This window comes from Dendroctonus ponderosae, unplaced genomic scaffold, assembly GCF_020466585.1.
Source record: "Dendroctonus ponderosae isolate FM_Combo_2020 unplaced genomic scaffold, Dpon_F_20191213v2 Dpon_F_20191213_232, whole genome shotgun sequence".
Lineage (NCBI taxonomy): Eukaryota > Metazoa > Arthropoda > Insecta > Coleoptera > Curculionidae > Dendroctonus > Dendroctonus ponderosae.
The window spans coordinates 15,266-24,285 of NW_026018441.1; the positions used below are offsets into that span (position 1 = coordinate 15,266).

The 9,020-nt window shown below is 35.8% G+C and overlaps 1 long non-coding RNA gene across 1 annotated transcript; it reads left to right on the forward strand.

Moving 5' to 3' along the window:
* The first annotated feature begins 5,676 nt into the window (after window positions 1-5,676).
* LOC125503686 lies at window positions 5,677-6,134 on the forward strand. The gene is made up of 2 exons (XR_007281017.1): window positions 5,677-5,894; window positions 5,968-6,134. It is a non-coding gene; the product is annotated as an uncharacterized LOC125503686 (long non-coding RNA).
* Window positions 6,135-9,020: the final 2,886 nt, after the last annotated feature.

Consider the following 9,020-nt stretch of genomic DNA (forward strand, 5'->3'; position numbering starts at 1 on the left):
TATAGGATATTTTGTGAAGTCTATTGAAGAACTTGAGTTGGATATCTCACAGCCATCAACATCTAGCGGTTCTAAATTAGAAAACATGTTGGAATAAAAAAGTTTTTTTGATGCTAGTACGGATAGTAACATACAAAGTAGTTTAGAAGACACATTTTTACAAGTTTCGGCCAATAAGGAAAATAAGTTATTTCTAGTACTTTTTCTTTATTGAATATACTAGATATATCTATTTTGGAGGGAGGTTCAAAATACAACAAAATAGTGCAGGATTTAGAGTTTTTTGTTTGTAATTATTGCTTTCCTACATTGTGGAAGGAGAAGGATTTTTACGTCTTCTAAAAGTGCTTTAACCTAATTTCAAGGTTCCTACTTAGTGCAGCTTATTTAAAAAAGATGACCCACAAAAAATATGAAGCTTGTGTAGCTATAGCTATAGCTAAAACTAAATTTTGTCAAATATTGACAATATTTGTCTCAAATTGGACATTTGGACTGAAAAAATGAACGAGCGAAGTTTCTTAGGTGTGACATGTAATTTTCTTCAAAATAGTAAAATGCATATGTTCTATCTAGCTATTCGCACGCTCAATGGAATATTTGCCCTCTTTGGCTCACACAATAAATCACATTGTTGAAGATGCTTTATAGTGTGTGAATACCTATATCTAAGGTTCGTGAAATTGTGCGTTGAATAAAAGAGATACGTATTAATGGTTCTGAACAGTCAGTTTTAAAACTTATTGCCGATATCGAAACAATATGGAACTGAACAATATCTTTGAAAAGTGACCCATTGGAAGACATGAAAACGGTATTTCCTAACTTTTATAAGTGAATATATATTTCCTAAAGCTGGTGCTGCTATGACGCACAATAGAAAAAGCTTGTCTCCTAAATATTTGCAGCAACCGACTTTTTGGGAAACCTTTGGAAATAATGTTTTTGGTTTACCTTATGGCAATAAATGTATTAAAATATATTCCATGAATTTTATTACAATCCCTTATTTAAACGACTTTTTTACAGTTAAAATGCACGGCAACAGTTAATTTCGGTCTTGAAAAACTCATCGAAAATGTATATTTAAAATGTGTTTATGACGATTATATGTAGATTCACTCAATATCGAGTCAATAAAATTGTGAGCAGGTAATGGTTTCGATACTTTCAGAATACTGATATTAGCAGTATTGCAAGACGATTTGGTTACTACTCATTTGGATAAGTATCGATACATTCAGAATACTCATATGAGTAGTATCGCAAGATAATTCGGTTACTACTCATTTGAGTAAGTATTGATACTTTCTCAGTATCGTATCGTCCCTAGTGCGGATAGCTATTTCATATAGAAAGGTATCACTCTTTACATGAGTAAAGAGTGATGTACCATCTCAGTTGAGATGCCTACAGCCTCAGCCACCTCACGCCCTTTTATTCTCCGATAGTCCAGTGTGGTTCTATGGATTCTATCGACCATTTCTGGCGTAACAACCTCTTTTGGACGACCTGAACGTTCTGCGTCATTTGTGCTGCTACGACCACAACGAAACTCAGTAAACCACTTCTTAACCATGGAAATCAAGGGTGCAGAATCCCCATAGTATTTATCCAGCTTTTCCTTCACTTATTTGATGGTTTTTGTACGTTAAAAATAATGTTGTAGCCAAATTTAAGGTTTCAAGAAGGCAAAGACCTAGAAGAACTTTGATTTTTACCAATCATGAGTTTGTGTAAATTTTAAATCTGATGATGGCGCTGTTGTCTCGCTGAAACGTAATGAAAGAAACGATGTTTCAAAATTTTTACTTCAGACTGAGATCCAAGAAAGATAAAAATATAATAACAAGTACACGCAATCAGGAATACATCTTTCAAATTTGTTCAATTCCCCGTTATGTTAGAAGATATAGAAACATCTGATAATCAAAACGAAAAGTTGACGCTATATCACACTACGAAAACCTGTCATAGAGGTATCAACGAGATAATGGTTTCCTTAACTCTAAGATTCTATTGGCCCAAAATGATCCACGATATCGAACAGTTCGTGAACTCATGCGAAATATGTCAGAAAAACAAATACGATTCTAATCCCCCCATAATTAAATTTAAGTTAACACCTACAACATCTAGGCCGTTCGAACAAATTCACGCTTTTGAACAGTTGTAAGTAAACAGCTGACACTTATAGGATTGAAAAAGAAGCATTTCTCACCATTATTGACGCATTTTCAAGCTACGGTCAAGCTTACCTTTTGAAGACTCTAACAGGGACGTCAGTAGTAGAAAACCTGTTAAATTTCGTTACCAACCACGGACTACCGTTAAAAATCACGTATGACCAAGGATCAGAATTGAAAAATAAAGACTAGAAAACTTCTGTAAATTATACAAAATCGAATTGCACTACGGAACATCAAAAAACAGTAATTCTAATTCACCAGTCGAGAGATTTCACTCTACATTGATTGAACACTATCGATGTCTTAAATCAAAAAATATACGATACACACCGGAGCAATTGATTTGGAGTGTGGAGGAGTGAACATGAAGGAATTGAGATCGAGTATGACAAGGGGAAAACAGACCATGCGAAAAGTGAGAAATAAACAAGGAAAGGAACAGTAGTGTATGAAGAGTAGGAGATCGTGACCAACATTCAAAGCWTCTACCGAAAGCTCTACAGACAGGAAATTACAGACACAGGTTACCAGAGAGWTAACAGAGTACAAATTCTAAAWGCGGGATCGGAAGAAATACCGGAGATCGACMCATCCCAACTAGAGCAGGCAGTGAGATCTATGGACAACCGCAAGGCTCCAGGATAAGATCGCATTACAGCAGAAATGCTGAAAGAASGARGAGCAACACTGAAAAAAGCAATTCTCATCCTGTTCAATRAGTGTCTGGAGGAGGGCCGCATCCCACAAGCATAGAGAAACGCCGAGGTCAAAATCCTATTAAAGAAAGGAGACTGTAGAAACATCGGCAAGGTATTTAGCAAGATTCTGACCAGACGCTTGAGTAAAAAACTAGACTTTTAGCAATCCATAGATCAAGTGGGATTCGGAAAAGTATTTAGGACCACCGACCATATCCAGACTGTCCGGACACTGATGGAGAAATGTAAGGAATACATTGTCCCTCTTCACCTTGGGCTCGGCGACTATCAAAAGGTATTGACTCGGTAGAAGAATGGGCAGTACTAAATGAATCGGATAAGGCTAGGGTCCTAAATCTCCAATAAGATCCCCAAAAGTTTTCACCTTGGCTTTGGAAGGAGTTTTCAAGACCTTGAATTGGGAGTTAAAAGGTATTAACCTTGACGGAAGGTACTTGCTCACCAACATGTTAAACGAGCTAACAGAAGCATCACAAGCAGTGGGGCTTCAGATAAACTTAGGTAAAGCCAAGATCTTCAGTTCTTATAACACCCAGGCCATCCTAGAAAACATTAATATTAAAACAGTGACTGAACAAAAATAGTTCGGGAGTGAAAACCAAACGATGGATATTGCAAGAATGATGCGCCTCACCTGGGYAAAGTAAGGTAACCTCTCTCACATCCTAAGAAATTTTAAAACTGCAGTTAATCTAAAGCGGACTAAGGTGTTCGAGAAATGTATTCTACCGGTCATGACGTAGGGCCTTGAGACTATGACTTTCACACAAAAAAGTGCCAATCGCCTGAGAGTGTGTCAGAGAGCCATCAAACGTTCAATTCTGGATACTAGGCCTTAGGGACAGAATAAGGAACGATGAGATCAGGAGAAGGACGGGAATCTCATGAGTCATGGAAATAGTGGCACGGAATAAGTGAAGATGGGTTGGACATGTGGCGAGGGTCGATGTCAAGTGGACCTGGTCATCCTCCAATGACGATCTAGGGAAACAAAAAGAAGTGTTGGACGACCCCAGACGATAGTCGTGGGTGTCAATCCGTCAGGAGTTCGAAAAACGGATTTCGCCCTCGTATCGAGCAACATTTTTTATTCGAATGAAAAACATAACACGAATTATAAGTTATAATAAATAAAAATAGCCAAAAATAAAGCCGTCAACGGAATATTTAACATTTGTCAATGTCAATGCCATTTTTTAAATAGTCACGTTTTGACGTTTGTAATTTTACAAAAGCGTACTTTTGTAAGCATATACAATGTTGAAAATTCAAGTGCTGCTTTCAAGGTTCAAGGGTATGTATTTATAAGGTGCATATTTTGCATAAAATTTGCGATCTTTAAAAAAATCGTGTTTTGCTTGTGGCAACATCGGCGAGCGCAGAAAAATAGACCATTTGAACGACTTTGAGGCTCAACTTGTAACAAAGTTATAATTTAGAAATTGTAAGTAAACTTTAAATTATAATTAACAGTTTTCAATAAACCTACGTAATTAATTAAAACAGAATATCGGTTACTTTTTAATAAAAATACTTCAAAAAATATAATGACATTGACAGATTCAATTTGTCACATTTACTTTTGCGCACATGTGCATAAAAATCCGTGAGTAAAAGTAAAACAAATGAACAGTAAAGAAAACTGCATCATCGCTTCTGATCGAAAAATGGCAGTTTTAGATTCATTCGAATAAAAAATCATTTTTATTTCATGCAAAATATGCAACTTATACAAACACTGGAGCCTTGAAAGAAACACTTGCATTTTCAACTCACTGTTTCACTTTTATTTGCTTACAAAAGTACGCTTTTTTTAAATAACAAACGCCAAAACATGACAATTTCAAAAATGGCATTGACATCAAATTTTAAATATGAAGTTGACGTCTTTTATTTTTGGCTACTTTTATTTATTATAACTTATGATTCGTGTTATGTCATTTATTTGAATAAAAAATATTGTTCGACACGAGGGCGAAAATCCGTTTTTCGAACTCCTGACTCTCGGACTCCTGACGGTCAAACGCCGTCGTCGATCGGAACACTTCTTCGCCCTTGTATCGAAAACTACTATTTTGAATGGAAGTTTTTTTAAAAGCATTTCCGACATTTAACCGAAAATATTGTAGTTGCTAAAAATATGAAGAATCGGTAAGTTCCTTCGGAAGTTTGAGATGATGGAAAATATGCGCAAAAGATCTCAATACCTTCCCATGTGTGGTGCATGTTACAAGAAAACACAGCGCTTGCAGTTCTCAAATGAGTTTTCCAAAAGTCGGCGGTTTTGCACATGAAAGTGCCTTTGAATCTCAGAACAGCTGATGGCAATAATTGAGACGCCAATTTATTTAAAAAATTCTCACATATTCGCGCTTTCTCAACCAGGTTTAGCGAAACAATTGCAAAACATTTTGATCAATCAAATATTTTCACACGCAAGCGTCACGCTAGATTCATACACATCACCCAGAGGAATGCTAATATTTAAAAACTTCGATGACATTATTTTAAGTAGTTTACTACAAGGTGATTCAACATTGATCAATTTCCATATAAAAGCGAAGAAACCACACGAATTTTTATTCAATTGAGGAAGTGCCTGCACTTCATTAAATGCCATTTGAACATTATGCAACGATCATCATCAAAGTCATGGATGTATGTGGACTTTTGAACGCAATTGAAATGTCGAAGAGTTCATTAATCATCCGATCGCTTGAGAGACTCCCATGTAATGTTATCTTGTAATTTCAGGCAAGTACACTTTACATTATATTATGCTGATAAATTTCTAATTGTACTTTAAGTAATGTTTAATTGAAGTTTATTTAGTTCTGCTGGTCAAATTAAAATTCAACATTGATTTAACAAGTTAATGGTAATTTAGTTTCAATTTACCCACAAGTAGGCACCAGAAACAGCAAGTAATGTGAAATGGTTAATACAACATTTGCGTTGCTTACACGATTAGTCCAAATTGTGCAGGGTGATGACCACATTAGCCAGCTTATAAAGTTCAATTTTGAGTAATTTTTTTCTTATCTAATTTGCTCCATTAGGTACCAGAATCCGAAAACCAACAGACCATAAAGGATTACATTCAGGAAAGGAAGAGTAATTGTATAATAGATGTGGAACGCAAGGAAGCATGCAGTGGTAAGCGTGTTCTTGCACTCTTCGTTTAATAACACCAGATGGGAGATTGAATAAACCATTTTCTACTAGATGATGGTAATTTGTTGCGTTTGTTTTTTCCTCTTCGCCCGATCTCAATGGTGGCTTGACACGAAACGATCAGCGCATGAAAATGAAAAATGTCACTCTTCTGGTATCAATAGTTGCCGATGCAATGGGAAAAAGTGAAAGTGCATTTATCACTTGATAATATGCGGTCATTTGCATGATGCGAAGGTGTCTGCACGGAAAATACCAACGCGGAAAAGTTTTGAAAATTCTCAGCTAGAAAACATCGCAATTTCTTAATTCGGCTTGAAACGGTATAATCGATGAAGTGCTAATTAGAAAAAAAACCCAATGGAAAAAATGGTACTTGAGGTCAACATCGAGCTAATGATGAACATTCGTTCGCTTTCCAGTAATGGTTAGTTTTATTTAAGATTAATCACCTTTTCATCCTGGGCGAAATACGGACATTTTTTAAATTAGCAATTATAAGTTGCCCGTTTAATGCGCCAAAATCCTGAAATTTTGAATGGAAAACCTTTCGGTGGATGATTTTATTCAGCGGTGTAGAAGACGAAGGATGTTATTCTTCAAAAGAGGGAAAGTCGAAAAATTCCCGGTTATTCAAAACCATCAAACCCCTCTGGAAAAGATCCAAACGAAGAAAATGTCTGTTTATCGACAATGAAAATGCAACAAAGCAAACAGTTCTCCCTACATTAGTCTGCCAACGATTCAAAGTAAATTTGAAGGGAAAAAGGTTTGTTGCTCAAAAAAAAAACCAAGGAAAGTCGAAAACTCGGCTCACCATCAACACGGTCCATGGTGCACACATTGAGTATGCTGGGTAGGTAAAATGGTATTCTCTTCAGCACGCCCCACCTCATATTCGAACAGGTGAACCCGGGTTACCTGTGGTTCGTTCAGTCCGCTAGTGAATACAGACAAGTGGCGAATCGATCGTTAGAAAAAAAACTGAAACCGACTTTGTGTGCTTTTTCAGTGCTTTGTGCTTATTGGCCGCGAAATTGACTGGAATTGTGGATTTTATTACCATTTGGATTAGGGCTTTTGTCGGCTGATTTGCTGGTTAGTTTTTTCATTTTTTTTTTAATTTTGATATTGTTGCTGATAAAATTGTTCTATGAGTTTTTATGAGTGGTGTAATTAGAATTAACAGAAAACAATGCGAAAATTGGAGAAACTGCCAAACTCAAAGTGTTTTTGAAGTAGTTTTTTGGTGATATTTTTTGAAAGTATGAAAATTTAATTTTTTTTTTAATTTACGGCTTTTGCAAGTTTCTAGATTTTTACGTAAATTTGGTATTTAACGACTTTATCACTCCCTCTAATTACTCACTTAGACGCTTACTTAACAATTATCTTAGAACAATTGCAGTAGAACAATGCCTGGCATTCATCACATTTATCACTTCTCGACAAAAAATCAATGGTTTTTAGCAATTTCCTAGATAACCACAGTCTATTGTTAGGTGAATTTATAAAAATTTCCTTTTTTTCACTTGCTAACCTTACCAGTCAATAAAGCTTTGCAGTGTTAAAACCCCAATAAGGCCATTCCGCACTCAAGGCTACTTTGAGCAATAACCAATCGATATCTTCGATCTCTGATCGAAATATGAGTAATAATTTTAATTAGCAGCGTTGCCTGAAATGAGCATTAATCAGCCAGCATATAAAGGGTAAAAATCGATATTTCAGATGAATATCTCTAATTGGTGATTTGGTTGATAGCAGGCAAGTTATAATGGAAATTAACGCAAAAAATAATTGAATAATTCTTCATTCCCTTCACGAGTTGAATTTAATTCGAATTTCTACTGGTGCACTAATGATAAAATAAGACACTGAAATCCTTCCTGCATTAATTCGAGCACAGATGTGAAAAACAAAAGCGATTTGCCAATTCACTCGAGCTAATAATCTGTGAAAGTCACCGAGAAAAAGTAAGCGCGCCAATATTACTCAAAATGGCCATTTCCTAATCAATATAAGTCTTTATGCAATTAGTCGTATGCTCACGTCCAAGAATGTTTATTTAAAAAAAAGCGTCTTAAAGTGTGAAATCGATAGTGTACGTTACCACATTATTGCTCCAAGTGGACGAATGTTGGAGAAGAAAGTGGCTGCAAAGTCTGGCGATTATTAGTTGAACAAATCACTTAACTACTTAGAATTCACAAGCGCTAATTAAAGTTTGCCACTAATTTCCAATAGGCTTGAATGTTAATTTGATCATCTCCGCAATCTGCTACTTTCATATCAAGCAAAGCATTCGCCCAATTCTAGGTTGCCGTAGAATTGACTGAAATATTCTTTAAGTGGATTTGATAAACATCGATTTCGAAAAATAAATTTATTTAGAATACGCCAGTTTGAACGAGAAGTTACAAGGCTTGAAAATGTGTGGAAAGTTTAGTGCTGCTGGACTGAATAATTGTTATTGAAGTTTTCATGGCTCTAACATTCATAATGCTCTATATGCTGTGAAACTTGTAAATGATTTTGCGTCCTATTTGGAAAGTTACGAATGTTGGAAAGAGAAGCAATTGTAGATGTGTGGAAACCATCAATTTGCGTCGATAACTGGATATTTGTGAAAAGTCACAACAATCGAGGATGTGAGTCAAGTGCTTCCCATTCAAAGATCTTCTATATTCTATAAAACTTTGAAGTGACTTGTCACCTTATTTGCGACATTACGACCTCCCTAAGCAAGGGCTCAAGCAGCGTTGAAGCGACCGCTTTACCTCTAGAAGCTCTCTGAAAAAGTTTTCAGAAATTTACTCAAATTTTTCGGAAAATTAACACTAATTTATCTTTTATATGCGCTAAAATGGTTCGCCATATTTTAGAAGTTACGGACATTGGAAGCAAATGCCAACAAATCCTGCTTTAACTAACGTCA